Consider the following 20325-nt stretch of genomic DNA (forward strand, 5'->3'; position numbering starts at 1 on the left):
ACTCCTTAAGTCCCTACCTTTCACCATGAAACCTTTGCCATAATCTGACTTTCCAAAATACAAGACCTCACACTTATCCTCATTAAACTTGACCCACTCCCCCAGTTGATCAAGGTCCTGCCGTAATTTGTGATAATCTTCCTCACCGTCAAGGAGCCAGGCATGATTTGTTCCCAGACTGTTTGTGAGTTGGCAGCTTTCATATTGTCCATATGCTTGTTCAGGACCTTTGCACTGATCCGAACTTTATACATCACTGGACCTGACCTTCTGTCAAATGTGCCTCATATCTATGCAGGGCCATTCCTATGGTTCCTACACCAACACGGCTATGTCTACATCCGATCCTGTGTAACTTTTTGCCAACATCTTCATTTTTATAAACCCTTGGATGACCCTGGCGGAGTTCAGCCAGTATCTGGCAGTGACTTTTGCTCAGAACAATCACTCTTGCTCCCCATAATAATATGCCACCCTTGACTGTAATTTGGTCTCTCCAGGTCCAAAAAGGTTTCAATTCTGGTTGTAACCCACTTTGGTTTCCCCCATCACCACCAACTGTTTCAGTTTTGCATGGACCGGACCTTCCTGTATGCAAAATTTGATATTGTCAGCTGTAAGTGAAAGTGTGTTCAGAAAAGTTAAAACCATTATGGACTCTTCCGGTGACAGTACCACTGGTGTTATATCTGCCAGCAGGAGGCAGCTCAATGCATCTGCATTTGCTACTTGACCTCTCAGCGGGTGTTACAACTTGTAATTTTACACTCCTACGATCAGACCCCACTGCTGAATTCAACCTGAAGCTATGAGTGGCATTGCCTTGACCTATTTAATTAGCACTAGAAGAGGTTTGTGGTCCATTATTATGACAAATTTACACCCATAAAGATTTTGGTGGAACTTCCCATGTATGACCGCCAACCTTCCATCTCTATTTACACCCTGCATTAGCCAAAGCGTACGCTATTGGGCTTTCCTCCCCATGGGCCCACCTGTGAACTAATACTACCCTGATGCTGTACGGTGAGGCATCACCTGGCAATACCAGCTCTCACTTGGGAATACAGTGTGCCAAGATGATAGCCGCTTCTCCTCTTCTCTAAAAGCTATGGCTTGTCTACATTATCATTCCAAGCCTGACTCTTCTTAAAGAGTCAATGCAAAGGTATCAGAATTGAGGCCAAGTTATGTATTAACTTTCTGTGAGAGTTCACCAGGCCAAGGAAAGACCAGTACAGACTGGAAGCAGGGGAACCTTTGATCACCTTTATCTTTTAACAGGTCTAATCTGACCTTGTCAACTTCATCGCCCAAGTGAGTCACCAGGGGTGCCTGGAATAGACATCTTTCCCTTCTAAGGTATACACCCACCTGGGAGAAACATCTGTGGACTATGTCCAAGTGCTCCTTATTGGTCTTCCCTGTTCTTAGCACGCCACCTAGATAAATGGTGACCTGTGGTACACCTTGTAAAATGTTCTCCATTGTCCAGTAAAAAATGGCACAGTCTGACAACACCCCAAGTGGCAGTCTCGTATACTGGTGCAAACCCTTACGGTATTAATTGTAGCATACTTTTGGGAATCCTCATCCAACGCAATTCCAGGTACGCATGGCTCATGACCAACTTCCCGAAGGACAGCGCCCCCCCCCCCCCCCGCCAGCTTTCCGTGTGAATCCTCTGTGTGAGGGACTGGGTATTTATCCAGCTGAGAGAAGTACTTTACCGTTTGTTTAACATCCCCACAAAGGCAAACCGACCCATTAAGCCTCATAATCGGTATGACTGGTGTGGCCCATTCTGGAAATTAATTATGCATCCACTTTCCAGCTTTCTGATTTCAGCTTCCACTCTTGCCCGTAAGTCAAATGGCACTGAGCCGAAGCCTTGCAGAATCATGGAATTGCTTTCTGCTCAATATGCAAGGTGGCCTTGGCTCCATGGACAGTTCCTAGGCCTTCCTGAAAAGTGTTCAGGTATTTAATTTATTTTTCTTCAGCTCTCAGAGTGAACAGGATGTCTGACACTCCTATTACTTTTTTTTCTCCTTTTGTTTTTCTTTTTATTTTTTTCTCTTTCTTAAATTACCCCCACACTTCTGCCTAACTGCAGTTGTGCTTATTTTCCCCCAGCACCCATGGTGTGTGTGTGTGTGTGTGTGTGTGTGTGCAGGTGTGAGACACAGTGAAAAACACAAGGTACACAAATCTTTATTCAATTTCCAAGTGTTTAATTATGACTTTGCTCAGGTAGCCACATTCTAATTGATAAATGTTGAGCCAATCAAGTTGAATTTTTCTCAACCAATTTTGCCTCATCAAGTTTGGACCCAATCCTTTTACGACAGTCAGTGGTAACTGAACTAGCTGTTTCTCATAACAGACTGGAACCGGATTGTACCCTTAAATCTGTAAAGGTTCCCCAGTAGAAGTCCGCAGTCTGGCCGAAGTCTTGCATGAACCTAAATGTTGGCATCCAGAACAAATGTTGTTAAAGATTTGTTCTGCAATCACATGAAACGGCCAGGCCAGGACTGACTTCCATTAGAACTGGGAGACCACTTAACCAGATGTTGATTTTGATTGGTTTTGATTTGGATGTTGCTAAGCAGTTTAACTCTTCCAAACCAGATATACATGGACCTTCCAGAGTGTGCACCCTCCTGGATACCAGCCTATGAGTTCTTTTATTCCATTCAAGCTTAGTTGGTCTCCTATACTGTCTTGAGTCTGCATACCGGCAGTAACTACAATGGCGGCCCAGATCCTGAAGAAAAGATTAGCTATTTGTCTGAGGTTTGGCTTTGTTTTGGAGATTTGCTGTGGGCTGACCAAGACAACCTCTGTTCAGGGTATGTCCTGAGTGAGGCTATGCAATTGCCTTTAATCATGTGGTGTTCCCCAAGTTCAGTTGGATTGCTGAAGGTGTCAACTCCCATCGGAATACCCTGCAACTCAAATGCTCCAGTTGCAGCATTTTCCAATGATAAAACCAGTTGTGGTGCTTGTTTGAAATCCAGCTGGGCTTCAGCTAATAGGCACTTTTGCATGATTACACCATTAATCTCACATACCAAATGGTCTCACAGCATCTTATCAAGAATTACAGAAAAGTCACATGCCTCTGCCAGTTGTCTTAACCTGATCAAAATCCCGATACAGATTCCCTTGGTTATTGAATTGCTGAGTAAAACTAATAGCATCTCAGAGTTAGAGGAGGCTTGGGGTCATAATATTCCTTAACTAGATCTGTCAACTCTTGAAAGGTTTCAGTATTTAGTGCCTCAGGGAAAGTTGATTCTGGATCAGTGGTGCTGGAAGAGCACAGCAGTTCAGGCAGCATCCAAAGTGCAGCGAAATCGATGTTTCAGGCAAAAGCCCTTCATCAGGGAAAGTTGTACGTATTTATTTTTTTTCTTTTTCTCTTTTTTTCTTTTTTTCTTTTTTTATTAACCCCCACACTACTGCCTAACTGCGGTAATGCTTATGTTTTCCCCAGCACCCATGGTGTGTGCGTGCAGGTGTGAGACACAGTGAGAGACACAAAGTGTACGCATCTTTATTCAATTTCCACCACCAGGAAGATAAGAAAACACCTGGGTGGCCTGTGACAAGCAGTGCCCTTCACATCAAAGGGCAATGCTGTGTGCTCAAACAGTGAAGGGGAGGGCAGGGACTAAATCAAAATAGAGTTGGCGGGGGAAATGACACTCCTGTTTATCTCTGTCAGCCAAGAGTTCCTGATTGGGCCAGGTTAACTGCCCCAATCAGTTAACTCATATTCAATGAGGTCTATCTGGCTGACCTCAATACAATCACTACACTCCCCAAGTGCAGCTTTAGGACCAGTTTTTATGTTACATGCCATCATACACGTAGAAAAGACAAAGTGCTCGAGCTTCCTCAAAACTATCATTAGGAATTCCACAGTTGTGTCATCACGTCATTCAGTCCGAATTTCTCAACTGACATGTAAAAAGTAAAAGAAAGTGTTTTGTTCTGATTAAATACATTCCCTGCTCAAACTATTGAGGGTCTGTTAGCTCAACCAACTAGCTGGCTGGTTTGTAATGCAGAGTGATGCCTGCAGTGTGGATTCAATTGCCACACCACCATGAAGTACTCTCCTTCCCAACATTTCCCTTCACCTGAGGCATGGAAACCTTTGGGACAACATATCACCAGTTGTCCCTGTTTCCAATGCGAGAGCAGACCTATGGTCTCGTAAAATAATGGCAACTTTACCTTTACCTCTCACCAACAGACTGGGGAGTACATCAAAATGCTTAGAGTTATAACATACGATAAAAGGAGTGAAATTGGATATACTATTTGATGTCATTCTAGACCCTGTTGACCCTCCAAAGCCCGCTTGACTATCAGAGAGTCAGAGAGTCATACAACATAGAAACTTCAATCCAACTCACCCATGCTGAACAGACATCCCAGTCTGACCTTGTCCCTCTGCCAACATTTGGCTTATACCCCTCTAATCCTTTCCTAATCCTGTACCCAATCAGATACCTTTTAAAAGTTCTAATTGTACCTGCCTTCACCACCTCCTTTGGGGCTAGTAGCAAAGTTGGGAGAATTGTCTCACAAACTAGTCAAGCAGCAGCCTGGCAAGGCCACACTCACAGGATAATGCCTTACAGACAATGTCCCAGACACCACCATCACCATTCCTGGGGTATGACCGGTTTCATGACTTGATGACGCAGTGTATACAGTCGAGAGGGAGTTGTCCAGGGAGTCCTGAACATTGACTTCAGACCCCATTGCAGTCTCATAGCTCCTGCTGATTACCACGTACCAGCCTCCTTCAGCTGATGAATCAATGCTCCACTATGTTGAACACAACTTATAAACTGAACTGAGAGTAGCAAGGGTACAGAACATCTACCACCAAGAGTGGCTCATTACCACCACTCATGACTGATTTGACTGAGTTCCGTAGGAAATAGCTGCCAGACTGGCTCTGCAGCAGGTGGTGAGGGAACCAAGGAAATAACTTAAAATTATCTGTACCAATCAACCTGTAACAGGTACAGTGATCCATACTGACATGGGTAAGCGTGACCTCTGCACAGTTCTGCACTGAACAGATGAAGTCCTGCCTTCATACTGAGGATACTCCTCATCATGTCGTGTGGCAATACTGTATTGAATGGATTTCGAGCAACTCAGGACTGGGCTTCGATGAGACACGATGGACCATCAGTAGAAGTATATTCAACCAGCATATGTAACTCATAGCCTGACATATCCCACAGTATGCCACTACCAATGTAATAATACTGGAGTTATCGAAATGTAATACAGTTGGGATACATGAATACTGTTTGCTTGAAGATCTCTGATGGGTTTATTTACAGCGTTTGGGAAATAATCCCCAGACATAATCTGTGTGTAAAGTGTGACAGTGCGGAGTGTCTGTGGTCATGTGATCACATGGGGAATCCAAGCATGTTAAACTCTTAAAGGTACATCACTGCAAAACTGATAGCACATATCCTTTTCTTTTCCAAAGGTAGCTCTCATATTCTATAGATAAAGCAAATAAACATTGTGTAACAGTAAACTTAGCAGAACAGATTGCAAAACCTACAAGTGCAGTATTTAATAGACTAAATATTGTTTCAGCAGTTTAACAGCTCACTGTAATAGGGCAATGTACTGGAAGCGTGCATGTTGTCCTTGGCTGATCTTAGTCTATCGATGTGTTGTCAGTGTGTTGACCGTTGTTCTGGTCTTCCATCTCCATTTGTTCTTGTGGGTTTTGGTGCACAATTGGTGTATTGTATACTTCTTCACCTGTTTTCGGTCACCCCTCCTTTAGGTGTCATGACCTGAGCTGAGGCTAATGATCAAATATTAGGCAGGAACTGAGGAATGTAGATTGGAGTTGGCTGTCTAAGGGTAAATCCACATTTAGCACATGGAAACCTTTAAAAGGCCATTTGATTTGAGTTCAAGACCAGCATGCTCCTGTGAAAATGAGGGAAAAGGATGGCTACATTCGGGAACCTTGGATGATTAAGAGAAATTGAGAGCTTAGTCAAAAAGAAAAAGGAGGAATGTGTGAGGTTTAGGACCTAAAGACAGACAGAACCCTCAATGAAAGGAAAGATAGCAGAAAAAAATCTCAAATAAGGACTTTGGGGGCTAAAAGTGGCCATGAAATGACTTTGGCAAACAGAATTAAATATCACACACATCACCAGGTTATAGTCCAACAGGTTGCTTGAAAGTACAAGTGTGATTTTTTATTGTATCCACCCAGTCCAACATCGAAACCTCCATATTTTGTCAAACAGGGCTAAGGAAATCCCGAGGCGTTTTATATACATATAAGGAGCAAGCGGCTAGTTCGGGAAAGGGTAGCTCCACTCAAGAACAAGGGAGGGGATTTTTGTGTGGAGCTGGAGGAAGTAGGTGAGGACCTAAACAAATGTGAAAGGCTTATGCCTGGAACGTCGCTTCTCCTGCTCCTCAGATACTGCCTGACTGACTGTGCTTTTCCATTGCCACTCTCTTCGAATGTGGAAAGTTGCCCAGGTATGTCCTGTACTTCCAAAGAAACCTGTTAGAGTATAACCTAGTGTTAAGTGATTTTTACATAAAAAGCAGGACAAATTCAACCATCCCATCAGTCTGCTCTTGGTCATCAGGAGAATGATGGATAGTGTCATCAACAGTGCTATCAAACAGCGCCTGCTCAGCAACAAGTTGCCCAGTGATGTCCAGTTTGGGTTCTGCCAGGGCCACTCAGCTCCTGATCTATTACAGCCTTGATTCAAACATGGACAAAAGAGCTGAATCCCAGAGGGGAGGGGAGTGTGACAGCCCTTGGCATCAAGGTCACATGCAGCAGAGTGTAACATCAAGGACCCCCAGTAAAACTGAGTCAATGAGAATCAGGGGTAAAATCTCTCTGAATGGATTACAAAAATGGGGAGGTGTTGCTAAAGCTATACAAGGTATTAACTAGGTCACAGCTGAAATACCATAAACAGTTTTAATCATCTTTGTAAGCAAACATACTGGAGGCAGTACAAAGGAGGTTCACAAAGTTGATCCTGGGTATGGATGGTTTTTCTTACGAGGAGAGATTGAGTAAAATGACCCATACTCATTGGAGGCTAGAAGGCAACCTTATTGAAACGTAAGAGTCTTAGACCAGAGGGCATCATCTCAGCGAAAGATGTCGTGCATTTAAGACAGAGATGAGGAGGAATTTCTTCTCTCAAAGGGTAGTGAATCTGTGGAACTCTTCACTACAAAGGGATTTCAAAGTTAGGTCATTGGGTACATAAATCCCTGAAAGTTGCCACCCAGGTTGATAGGGTTGTTAAAAAGGCATACGGTGTGTTAGCTTTCATTGGTAGAGGGATTGAGCTTTGGAGCCAAGAGGTCATGTTGCAGCTGTACAAAACCCTAGAGCAGCTGTACTTGGAGTATTGCGTGCAGTTCTGGTCACTGCATTGTAGGAAGGATGTGGAAGCTTTGGAAAAGGTTCAGAGGAGATTTACCAGGATGTTGCCTGGTATGGAGGGAAAGTCTTATGAGGAAAGGCTGAGGTACTTTAGGCTGTTTTCATTAGAGCGAAGAAGGTTGAGAGGTGACTTAATTGAGCCATATAAGATAATTAGAAGGTTAGATAGGTTGGACAGTGAGACCTTTTTCCATGGATGGTAATGGCTAGCATGAGGGGATGTAGCTTATAGGGCAGATAGATATAGGACAGATTTCAGAGGTAGTTTCTTTACTCAGAGAGGAGTAGAGGCAAGGAACACACTACCTGCAACAGTAGTAGACTCGTCAAATTTAAGGACATTCAAATGGTCATTGGATAAACATATGGACGAGAATGGAATAGTTTAGGTTAGCTGGGCTTCAGTTTGGTTTAACAGTAGGTGCAACATCGAGGGCCGAAGGGCCAGTACTGCGCTGGAATGTTCTATGTTCTAGGTATATTCAAGGCTGAGATCGGCAGATTTTTAATCATGGGAATCAAGGTAATGGGGAAAAGGCAGGGAAGTGGAGTTGAGGATTATCAAATCTGCCATTATCTCATTGAACGGTGAAGCAGATTCGATAGCTGAATGGCCTCATGCTGCTCCTAAGGTCATAAGTTTGAACCTCTTCGATCAGATGGGCGGCACGGTGGCACAGTGGTTAGCATTGCTGTCTCACAGCGCCAGAGACCCGGGTTCAATTCCCGACTGTGTGGAGTTTGCACGTTCTCCCCGTGTCTGCGTGGGTTTCCTCCGGGTGCTCCGGTTTCCTCCCACAGTCCAAAGATGTGCAGGTCAGGTGAATTGGCCATGCTAAATTGCCCGTAGTGTTAGGTAAGGGGTAAATGTAGGGGAATGGGTGGGTTGCGCTTCGGCGGATCAGTGTGGACTTGTTGGGCCGAAGGGCCTGTTTCCACACTGTAAGTAATCTAATCTAATCTAATCAGATATTTGTCCCGCTTATTGACCAGATCTTATCAATGTCACTGATGATGTTCTGTGACTGTGACAAAGATAAACCAGCCCTCTCACCCTTCTTGACCTGTCTGTGGCTTTTGCCCTCCTCCATTGCCTTACTGAGTGTGGTTGCTTTCCTCTGGGTTCACTCTCAATTCATTATAATCTGAAGATCTACATGAACACTATCTGTCTGTACTCCCATTCTCACCTCAGAGGGTTTCACTGCATTGGTCCACCCTTTATGGGCAGAGCTTTGCAGTGATTTGCTATTGTTTATAACGTGATTGATGACCAGAAGACTTGTCCACCTTACCCCTGCCATCAGGCACATTGGGAGCACTTACAGGTTCACTATCAATGTGCCTGGCTCTGTTACTATCACACCTTCTAAGACCAACAATACCTGCAGAGTCTGGCCCAGTGGCAGAGATCCGACTGACTCAGCTATAAGGCTATATCAAAACAAACATACCAAACCTCATGAGTTTGTCATCGCTCTGTATGTATCAACTGCCTCTGATTTATCAGTGTTTATCCGATATCCCATCCTGGATGAGCTGCAATTTCTTCCTATTAAACATAGGTTTATAAAGTCATGAGGGGCATGGATAAGGTGAATAGCCAAGGTCTTTTTGGCAGGGTAGGGGAGTCCAAAAGTAGAGAATGTATTTTTCAGAGTGAGAGGGAAATGATTTATAAGGGACCTATTCATGCAGAGGGTGGTGTGTGCATGGAATAAGCTGTCAGAGGAAGTGGTGCAATGACAACATTTAAAAGGTATCTGGATGGGAATATGAATAGAAAGGGTTTAGACAGGACTAGATCACTTTAGGGGAGCTGATCAGCATGGATGAGTTAGACCGAAGGGTCTGTTTTTGTGCTATATAATTCTATGACTCTATAGCCTAACAATGAACTGAATGACTGAAATCAATGTTTTTGGTGCACTCCCTTACCAATAAATACATACTAGATCCGACTCCCCCCATCAGCATTTCTCTCAGGCAGCTCTCGACTGTCAGCAACATTGCTATCCCGTTTGAGCCACAAATTGGGCCCATATTCTCTCACAATGCCTTGGTATTTGTACCAAAGCCTGGCTAACATGGCCTTGGCCCATCTGCTGCTGAAATCACCATCCACACCTTTATTACAACCGGATTATCCTGCACTCTGAGCCAGCCTTAGACCTTCCACCGTCAGTGCCCACTGCAGCTTCGCCTGTCCATATCTTCGGAAGCTACACTGAATCCCTCTCCAGCAGCACCTTCAGGTTCAAATTCGCGCCCTTCTGCCCTCACATCTGCCTCGGGATATAATCTGTTTCTGGCCCTCTTGAGTTCTTCAGCCTTGCCCATGTCCTATTTTAATCACTTCACCTTTGCTGCATTCAGCTTCCAAAGCCCTACACTCCAGAGATAGGCCCAGGCCTGTTTGATCTCTTAGAATTGCAACACAAAAACAAGCAACTGCTGTTCCAAATGTCTTTACTGAGAGAGAGAGTAACATATTTATTCACAGAAAACACTCAATACTTTGAATGCTGCGGATAATTTATTTCTGCCATCTCTTGGTTTTTCTGTTCCTCCCCGCTCACCCAGTTTAATTAAGAGCAGACTTCTGGTACACATCCTCAGCCGACCTTGGTTAAAAAAGTTAAACATAAGAACATCAATGGAACGGCTGGGCAACATATCAAGCTGCACACAGAATGTCAATGATAAAGTAACAGAAAATCCTCAAAGCACATGTTTCTTTAATTAGACAGTGGCTGGTGGCTGTGTGGGCACTGGCAGTGGAATAAATCACTTTCTTACAATGAAACTGTGCAATATGAGGCCTTTCAGCCCATCATTCCTTCACCGGCTCTTTAAAGGAACCAATCAATCAATCTCACTCTCCTGCTCTTTCCCTACAGCCCTGCAAATGTTTCCGCTGCGTGGATTTTTCTAACTCCCTTTTTGATAGTTCTATTGATGAGTTTTCACCAGTCCTTCAGGCAGATCGTAATTCTGCATTATTTGAGGATATTGGACTTTTTAGGAAAATATGCATTAATTTTGCTAAACAAAAGGACATAAAACTAAAAGATAGGTGAGAATGTAAATTCATTGACTGTCTGAGTGACTCCCTCTGCGTTTATATGAAATACTGATGAGTGTCAAGGGAACTTCAGTTAAAAATCACAGGTTATAGTCCAACTGGTTTATTTGGAAGCACTAGCTTTCGGAGCGCTGCTCTGAATAGATTAGATTACTTACAGTGTGGAAACAGGCCCTTCAGCCCAACAAGTCCATACCGACCCGCTGAAGCGCAACCCACCCATACCCCTACATTTACCCCATACCTAACACTACAGGCAATTTAGTATGGCCAATTCACCTGACCCGCACATCGTTGTGACAGTGAGAGGAAACCGGAGCACCCAGAGGAAACCCACGCAGACACGGGGAGAACGTGCAAACTCCACACAGTCAGTCGCCTGAGGCGGGAGTTGAACCCGGGTCTCTGGCGCTGTGAGGCAGCAGTGCTAACCACTGTGCCACCGGGCCGCCACTGAGCTAAGCATCAATGCACCACCTCCGGTGAGGTTGAGGAGGTAAGCCCTTCGTGGGTAACCTTGTCTCATGTAGGAATTGAACCCACACTGTTAGCAATACACTGTAATACAAAGCAACCAGCCATCCAGCTGAGCTGACTAACCCCTGTTAGCTAGTGCTAGTGCTTCCAAATAAACCTGTTGGACTCAAACCCGGTGTTGTGTGATTTTTAACTTTGGACACCTCAGTCCAACACTGACGTCTGCAAATCAAGGGAACTTCAGACAGCAATATTTCAGAGGGAAAGATGTCAGGAGAAAACTGAATGGTGACCTCCTGTGGCTACAGAGACAATGAGGCATTGATTACCAGTTCGGCAATCCATCTCCGATGGGTTATGTCCCAGGTTGAGAAGATGGTATGAGTTGAAGGAAAGGCTGAACTGAGCAAACAGTGTGTTGGCGTTTTCATTTGTATGGACAAGTTAGAAACTTTAAAATGCAACTGTGCCAGTTTGTTCAAGTGCTGGTGTGCTTCAGGTTCCACTGTGTTAAAAGGTGCTTTGAAGGGGCTCAGGTGAGAACTTCGACTAAACACTCCCATGCGTATGGAGGTTAAAAAATATGATGTCTGTCTCTCTGATTACTGAAAACAAGTCAACACATCAAAACCACTGTTGGAGGAAACTGGACAAACTCCTTCAAGCTAACTGCAGACACAAGTATCTCCAAATCACCTCTTAACTGACAAAGAAAGCATTACCAGAGTTGCCCATCTTAATGTCCACAACGTTGTCACAGACAAGCTGAAAACAGATTTTTTTTTTACATTAGCTTTCTGGACCCATCTCTCATTTCTACGCTGTACATATGTACATATGTGTGTCATATTTCTTTAAATATTTTCTTCCATTTTAGAAGCAAATAAACTTGCTTCCTCTTTAATTTAAGCAAGCCTGGCTTCGTTTAAAACAGGAGAAAGTGAGGACTGCAAATGCTGGAGATCAGAGCTGAAAATGTGTTGCTGGAAAAGCGCAGCAGGTCAGGCAGCATCCAAGGAACAGGAGGCAAGACATTTCGGGCATGAGCCCTTCTTCCGGCAGAAATGCATTTGGGCTGGGGAAAGATATCCACAAAGGAAGGCATCCCTTTATATTCAATCTTGTTGTGAGAAGCTCAGAGAGTGATTGAGGAAAGAAGGGGAGGCAGTTCGTTCCTTCTCACCCGATAACTTGTTAATTTCGGAGTATCCATCTGGAATCCAGAAATTGGGAACCTTTGAACAAAGACAAAGAACAAAGAAAGTTTACAGCCCAGGAACAGGCCCTTCGGCCCTCCAAGCCTGTGCCGATCCAAATCCACTGTCTAAACCATTCGGTCAATTCCTAAGGATCTGTATCCCTCTGCTCCCCACCTACCCATTGCATCTGTCCAGATACATGTTAAATGAATGTACTGTGCTTGCTTCTACTACCTCTGCTGGCAACGCATTCCAGGCACCTACCGCCCTCTGTGTGAAGTACTTGCCGCATGAACCCCCCTTAAACCTTTCACCTCTCACCTTGAAAGTGTAACCTCTTGTTATTGAATCCTTAACCCTGGGAAAAAGCTTATCTCTATTTACCTGTCTATACCCTTCATGATTTTGTAGAACTCAATCAGGTCCCCCCGCAATTTCCTTTTTTCTAATGAAAATAAACCTAATCTACTCAACCTCTCTTCATAGCTAGCACCTTCCATACCAGGCAACATCCTCGTAAACCTTCTCGGCACCCTCTCCAAAGCATCCACATCCTTTTGGTAATGTGGCGACCAGAACTGTACACAGTATTCTAAATGCGGCCGAACCAAAGTCTTGTACAATTTTAACATGACTTGCCAGCTCTTATACTCAATACCCCGCCTGATGAAGGCAAGCATACTATATGCCGCCTTGACCACTCTATCCACCGGTGCAGCAACCTTCAGGGTACAATGGACCTGAACTCCTATATCTCTCTGCCCATCAACTTTTCCCAAGGCTCTTCCGTTTACTGTATAATTCGCTCTAGAATTAGACTTCCCAAAATGCATCACCTCACATTTGCCTGGATTGAACTCCATCTGCCACTTCTCCGCCCAGCTCTCCAGTCTATCTATATTCTCCTGTATTCTTTGACGGTCCCTATGCTTTTTGCTACTGCACCAATCTTTGTGTCATCCGCAAACTTACTGATCAGACCACCAATGCCCTGTTCCAGATCATATTACAAACAGTGGCCCCAGCACTGATCCCTGTGGAACACCACTGGTCACCTTTCTCCATTTCGAGAAACTCCCTTCAACTACTACTCTCTGTCTCCTGTTGCTCAACCAGTTCTTTATCCACCTCGCTAGAACACCTTGCACACCATGTGATTTCACTTTCTCCATTAGTTTATCACGGTGATGCTTATCAAAAGCCTTATTAAAGTCCATGTATATGACATCTACAGCCCTTCCTTCATCTATCAACTTGGTCACCTCCTCAAAGAACTCTATTGAGTTAGTGAGGCATGATCTCCCCCGCACAAACCATGTTGCCTATCACTGATAAGCCCATTCTTTTCCAAATATAAATATAAAGATTTTATCCCTCAGTACTTCTCCAGCAACTTTCCCACCGCTGACGTCAGGCTCACTGGTCTGTAGTTACTCAGGGAAACCGTCCCTCCACCACGATCGTATCCCCACTCACCCCTCACCGCTGTCCTAACTAGCGAGATCCCTTCTTCCTTGCTGGCTCTTTTGTGAATTGTTTTAAATCTGTCTCTCTCTTATTCCCAACAATATCACTCAAAACCAAAAGTTTACATGGCCAACAAAAGCAGAAATTGCTGGAAAAGCTCAGCAGATCTGGCAGCGTCTGCACCAAGAAATCAGAATTAGCGTTTCGGGCCTCTTCCTCAGAACTGGAGTGAACCCTGATTTCTCTCCACAGATGCTGCCAGACCTACTGAGCTTTTCCAGCAATTTCTGTTTTTGTTGATTATTTGCAGTTTTTTTGGTTTTTAATTGACATAGTCAGTTTAATCTCACTACTGCAAGATCTCTCCATTTTGTCGAATTTGTCCCACTTCTTGCCTGGCATCCAATATTGGATAAGCACAAATTGTCTACTGCAAAGACATTGAGATGATTTGCATATAATGACTGACAATGACCTTGGAACTCTCTTAACCTCAGTTTCCCAATAGACACTGATTAACCCTGTGGGGATTGAATATGGTATATCTACCTTAATCGCTCTGTCACCTCCTGTAGAATACCTCCTGTTTCGAAACAGATGCACAAGAGTATTCTGATTCACGGCCGTCCTGTGCACAGCATAACCATCTGTGAATTTTCTCTGTGTCACTGTAGCTTTGCAAACACAAAGCTCCCTACTGTTTCTCGGTCACTCTGCTGGTCACACAGTTCCTGGACCATGTTCTAATTGCAGGCTCAATATTGAGTCAGGCTCAATAACAATGCAGTCAGCTCCAGTATTGCAATGAACCAATGCTGAAGATTATTAGACTGGAACAGTGATCTGACATGCTTGGAATGTGAAATTCTTAACAAAATGTCTGAATGTGTGCTCTTGGTCTTGTGGTCTCTACTGGAATGGTTTTGATTTTGTTTTAGTGATCTCATAGGGCTAAGGAATGATCAAGTTTGCTTGGTCGTCTGCTCCTGTTCATTCTGTTTAACAGTAGCAAGGAGTGGGGATTGATGTAGGAGACCCTCATGTGGTTAGTGCAGTAGTAGCTATGCTGCTCCAACAGGAATTGGCCAGACCACTGTTGTATCCGATTGCGCATCCTCATCATTCGAACTGTAGGAAGGGGCTGTGAACCCTGTTAATTGAGGGAGTGTTAGGCCATTAGCAGACAAGTCCATACATCGTCTGTGATACTGATCATAGCAAGTCATATATTACTTCAAGGGCTTTCCTTGCAGCTTCTCTTTATCATTTTCTCCTCATAGAAAGTTAAGATTAGATTAGATTACTTACAGTGTGGAAACAGGCCCTTCAGCCCAACAAGTCCACACCAGCCCGCCGAAGCACAACCCACCCATACCCCTACATTTACCCCTTACCTAACACTACGGGCAATTTAGCATGGCCAATTCACCTGACCCGCACATCTTTGGACTGTGGGAGGAAACCGGAGCACCCGGAGGAAACCCACGCAGACACAGGGAGAACGTGCAAACTCCACACAGTCAGTCACCTGAGTCAGGAATTGAACCCAGGTCTCAGGCACTGTGAGGCAGCAGTGCTAACCACTGTGCCACCGTGCCGCTCACTTGGAACATGGAAAGATACACTACTGAAAGAGGCCATTCACCCCATTAAACCAGTGCTGTCTCTTTGACAGGGCTATCCAATTAATCCCACTTCCCTGCATGGTCCTGCCATTATTTAGCTTCCAAGTATTTCTCAAATTCACCTTTGAAATGTCTTGTATGATTAAGTAACAAAAAATCCTCAAAGCACATGTTTCTTTAATTAATTAGTGGCTCAGTAGACACTGACAATGGAATAAATCACTTTCTCAGAATGAAACAGTGTAAATTGAGGCCTTTCAGCTCATTGTACCTCTATCAGCTGTCTGATGGAATCAACCAATCATTTTGACTCTTCATTTCTTGCCCTATTGCCCTGCAAATGTTCTACTTTGTGGATTTATTTAATTCCCTTTTGAATGTTTCTATTAAATCAGTTTCCACCACTCTTTCAGGCAGAACATTCTAGATCACAACAAGCCAATGAGAGGCATGTCTCCACTGTTCTGGCCGGTGAATTCCAGACCAGAACGACTCACTCAGAAAAAATATAGTCTTCTCATTCCTTTCCCTGGATCTTTTGCTGTGCTCTGTTTTCAACTACTTTCTGTCTCCTCACTCTTTCCCTCCTCTCACCTCATCTCCTCCCCACTCCTATCCTCCTCACTTGTCCCCTCTTGACACCTCCCTTCTCCTCTCCTTTCCTCCCCACATCACTCCTCCAATTCTTTCCTTCCCTGCCTCCCTCCTTACTGTCCCAACTCCACTCCTTCCCATTATCCCTTTTCCACCTTCATCTTCCTTCTGTGCTCTCCCCTCCAGTACTTCTCCCTCTCCTCTCCTCCTCGATTCGACTTTATCCCTCTCTCTCTCTCCTGCTGTTATACAGTTGTTCAAACCCTTATATTTTGTAACAGCAGTAAAACTGAGGAGAGACAATTGGATGGTATTAATTCAATGGTCATTGTGATGAATTGCCTATTGGTAGTGAGCAGTATTAGATTACTTACAGTGTGGAAACAGGCCCTTCGGCTCAACAAGTCCACACCGACCCGCCGAAGCGCAACCCACCCATACCCCTACATATACCCCTTACCTAACACTACGGGCAATTTAGCATGGCTAATTCACCTGACCCGCACATCTTTGGACTGTGGGAGGAAACCGGAGCAAACCCACGCAGACACGGGGAGAACGTGCAAACTCCACACAGTCAGTCGCCTGAGTCAGGAATTGAACCCAGGTCCCTGGCGCTGTGAGGCAGCAGTGCTAACCACTGTGCCACCGTGCCACCCAGTATCTGGAGCTCAATTGTCAATGTATAAATAGAATGCCATTGACTTTGTTGGGTCTAGAAATAAGAGCTTATAATAGTGTGCAAAGATTGGCTCCAGTTAAATTCTTCATCATGGGCTTTCTGAAATAGAACTTAGGTTTCTAACATCTTCAATTTTCAACTTCTGTCTTCAAAAATGTAAAAGTAGGAAAGGCCTTCTTGTTTAATACATTTTCTTAAGGAGCTTACAAAACAAAAGCACTAACCAGTTGCAATCAGCACCCTGCCATTTATTCCCTTCCCCAAAAGACAGTCTCTTTTTTTTTCCCAGCGCAGTGGATTGTTTTCTCAGGAACCATCAGCGGCAGTTACCTGAAGATGGGCTTTCCTTCACTTCCTTTCCTTCCCATCAAACATGAGGAATGACACCTCCATTGTTCCCAACAGCTGGGGAAGGCCATTATCATCCACCCTCCCTCCACTCCCTATCCGATATTTCCTTAAGAGTCTGCTCTGACAACGCTAATATTAAGTTGGCTAAAATGGTGAGCTGTTTGTGGAGGTGCAGCTGGTTCCAGTAAGTCTTTAATTAAGTGATGGCTGGGCCCTGATTTGAGGCCAGACTTTGAGCCTCATACAAGGCCTTGGTAAGACTACACCTGGAGCATTTGTGCAATTTCAATGTCCTTATTCTGAGCAAGGATGTTCTAGCTAAGGGGGCAGTGGAACAAAGGTTTACTGGGTTGATTTCTGGGACAAAAAAACTGATGTACAAAGAGAGACTGGATCAGTTAAGATCGTATATATACTGGATTGAGGGAGATCTCACAGCAATCCATAGAATGTCAACAGGACTTGACCCAGGCATGAAAAATGTTTTCAGTTCTGGGGAGTCCAGAACCAGGGATCCCAGTCTAAGGATGTGGGGCAGAACAATGAGGATTACAACAAGGAGAAATTTCTTCACCAAGAGAGTGGTGAGTCTGTGGAACTCTATACCTCAGAAAGCGGTTGAGGTCAAACGATTGAATGTTTTCAAGAAGGAGTTAAATACAGTTCTTAGGGCTAAAAGGATCAAAGGGTATAAGGGAGAAAGTGTTAACATGGTGTAGAGTTGGATCATCAGCCGTGATCATATTGAATGGCAGATCAGGGCTGAATTGTCTATTCCTGATCTTATTTTCTATGCTTTCTGATTGGTGGATCCTCATTGTTCAGAGCCAAAGTAAGGCTTGAATCTGGGTAGGGCCTCATCTCTGTCTGGACAAGTATAGGCAGCACAGTGGCTCAGTGACTAGCACTGCTACCTCAGGGTTCAATTCCACCCTCGGGTGACTGTCTGTGTAGAGTTTGCACATTCCCCCCATGTCCCTGTTTCCTCTGGGTGTAGTGGTTTCTGCCCACAATCCACAGATGTGTAGGTTAGGTGAATTGACCATGCTAAATTGCCTGTATATCCAGGGATGTGCAGGGGAGTTGGATGAAGCATGGGAAATACAGGATGACAGGGATAGTTTAGGGGTATGAGTCTGGGTGGGATGCTGTTCAGGGGATCGGTATGGACTCAATGGGCCGAATGGCCTGCTTCCACACTGTCGGGGTTCTATGATTCTATAAGTACAATTTCCACCTTGATCTGATTTCAATAATTTTGGCAACTGGCAAATTAGTTTGTGGAAAAAAATAGCCACATATTTATACACAGCCAGCTCCCAGCAAGAAGGCATTATGACAGTAATGAGATTTTGCTTGAGGGTTTATTAGCAAACAGGACAACAGTTTTCTCCTCTCCTTCTAAACGGTGGCCTGGGCTGGTTAACCGCTGATATGTCGATCTGTACCCAATGCACATACTCACTGCATGATCTTACCTGTGAAGGACGGGCTTTCGATATTTACACTGGAGAGTGGAAGGCGGGGGTAGTGGGGTATTCACGAGGACAGGGAAATATGAAGAAGGGAAAATGATTTCAATGCCTTAGTTATACATAAAGGAACAGTGTAGAGAAAGCTGTTTACTGTTAATTCTGTTTCTTGTCTTCAATTTACTTTGGGCCTTTTCCAGGATTCTAATCCCATAATAGAGTGTGGCTGTTATGATATCAAAACCCATGCTCAATTCATGGAATGTCAGCTATTTCCCTCTCTCTCCCTCGCTCATTTCTTCACTAGAAGTGAAAGGATCTGCTCTTTAAATTTCCCTTCAAAATGAGTTTGTTGACATGCCCTTCAGTATCTTCCTGGCAGATCATGCGTTTTGTATTTCAACTCATTAAACCGATGTATGGGAAATTCTCCCAAGTCCGAAGACATTCTCACGTCATCTTGGAGTCAGGAGCAGTATTAGGTGGGGTCTAAGAAGAGATCTGTGGGGGTCCACGACACAGTCAGGTTACCACATAGATTAAAGAAGTGACTGTTCACCAACAAGCACCGTTTGACAATGACAAAATACTCCTGATTTGGAGATGCCGGTGTTGGACTGGGGTGGACAAAGTTAAAAATCACAGAACTACTTGACGGATGAGCGGCGCTCTGAAAGCTAGTGCTTCCAATTAAACCTGTTGGACTATAACCTGAAAATACTCCTGTATAGATTTGCCTTTTGCCCTTAAATGTCCTTCAGTGGTGCTCCTACAGTGTGATTCATTTAGAAGCATTCTTGCCTCAGATTTCAATCAGCTTCAGGAGTATGTAATCCAACCTGACACTCCCAATGGAGGAGCTATTGTTGTTCATGAGAGATGTTAAAATTGGGAGACAGGCCGCCTACTTGCGGAACACCTCTGGGACACCCGTGGCTCAACACTTCAACTCTCCCTCCCATTCTGCCAAGGACATGCAGGTCCTTGGACTCCTCCATCGTCAGAACATAACAACACGACGGCTGGAGGAAGAGCGCCTCATCTTCCGCCTAGGAACCCTCCAACCACAAGGGATGAACTCAGATTTCTCCAGTTTCCTAATTTCCCCTCCCTCCACCTTGTCTCAGTCCCAACCCTCGAACTCAGCACCACCTTCCTAACCTGCAATCTTCTTCCTGACCTCTCCGCCCCCACCACCTCTCCAGCCTGTCACCCTCACCTTAACCTCCTTCCACCTATCGCATTCCCAATGCCCCTCCCCCAAGTCCCTCCTCCCTACCTTTTATCTTAGCCTGCTGGGCACACTTCCCTCATTCCTGAAGAAGGGCTCATGCCCAAAACATCGATTCTCCTGCTCCTTAAATGCTGCCTGACCTGTTGCGCTTTTCCAGCAACACATTTTCAGCATGAGAGATGTTAAACTGATATCTTGTCTCCTCCCTCAAATGGATATAAAACATGTATTCTCTAGTGTCTTTATCAATAGTTTTTCTTCAGTCACCGTCATAATAAAAATTTATCTTGATTTTACTCATTCCCTAAAGAACAAAATGATTTGGGTTTCCTCATCTATATATTATGAAAAGCTCAAATCCAAATTCAGCAGATAATAGGGAAGGCAAATGGAATGTTGGCGTTTATTTCAAAAGGAATGGTTTTGCTAAACCTATCCAAGGTACTAATCAGATCACAACTGGCATGCTGTGAACAGTCCTGACCCCTAATCTACCGAAATGTAGACCAGCGTTGAAGGCAGTCCAGAGAAGTTGAGAGTGTGCTGCTGGAAAAGCACAGCAGGTCAGGCAGCGTCGAAGGAGCAGGGAAATTGATTTTTCGGGCTGGAGTCCTTCATCAGAAATGAAGAATGAGAGGTTG

The sequence above is a fragment of the Hemiscyllium ocellatum genome, chromosome 26 (genome assembly GCF_020745735.1).
Source record: "Hemiscyllium ocellatum isolate sHemOce1 chromosome 26, sHemOce1.pat.X.cur, whole genome shotgun sequence".
NCBI classification, from domain to species: Eukaryota; Metazoa; Chordata; class Chondrichthyes; order Orectolobiformes; family Hemiscylliidae; genus Hemiscyllium; species Hemiscyllium ocellatum.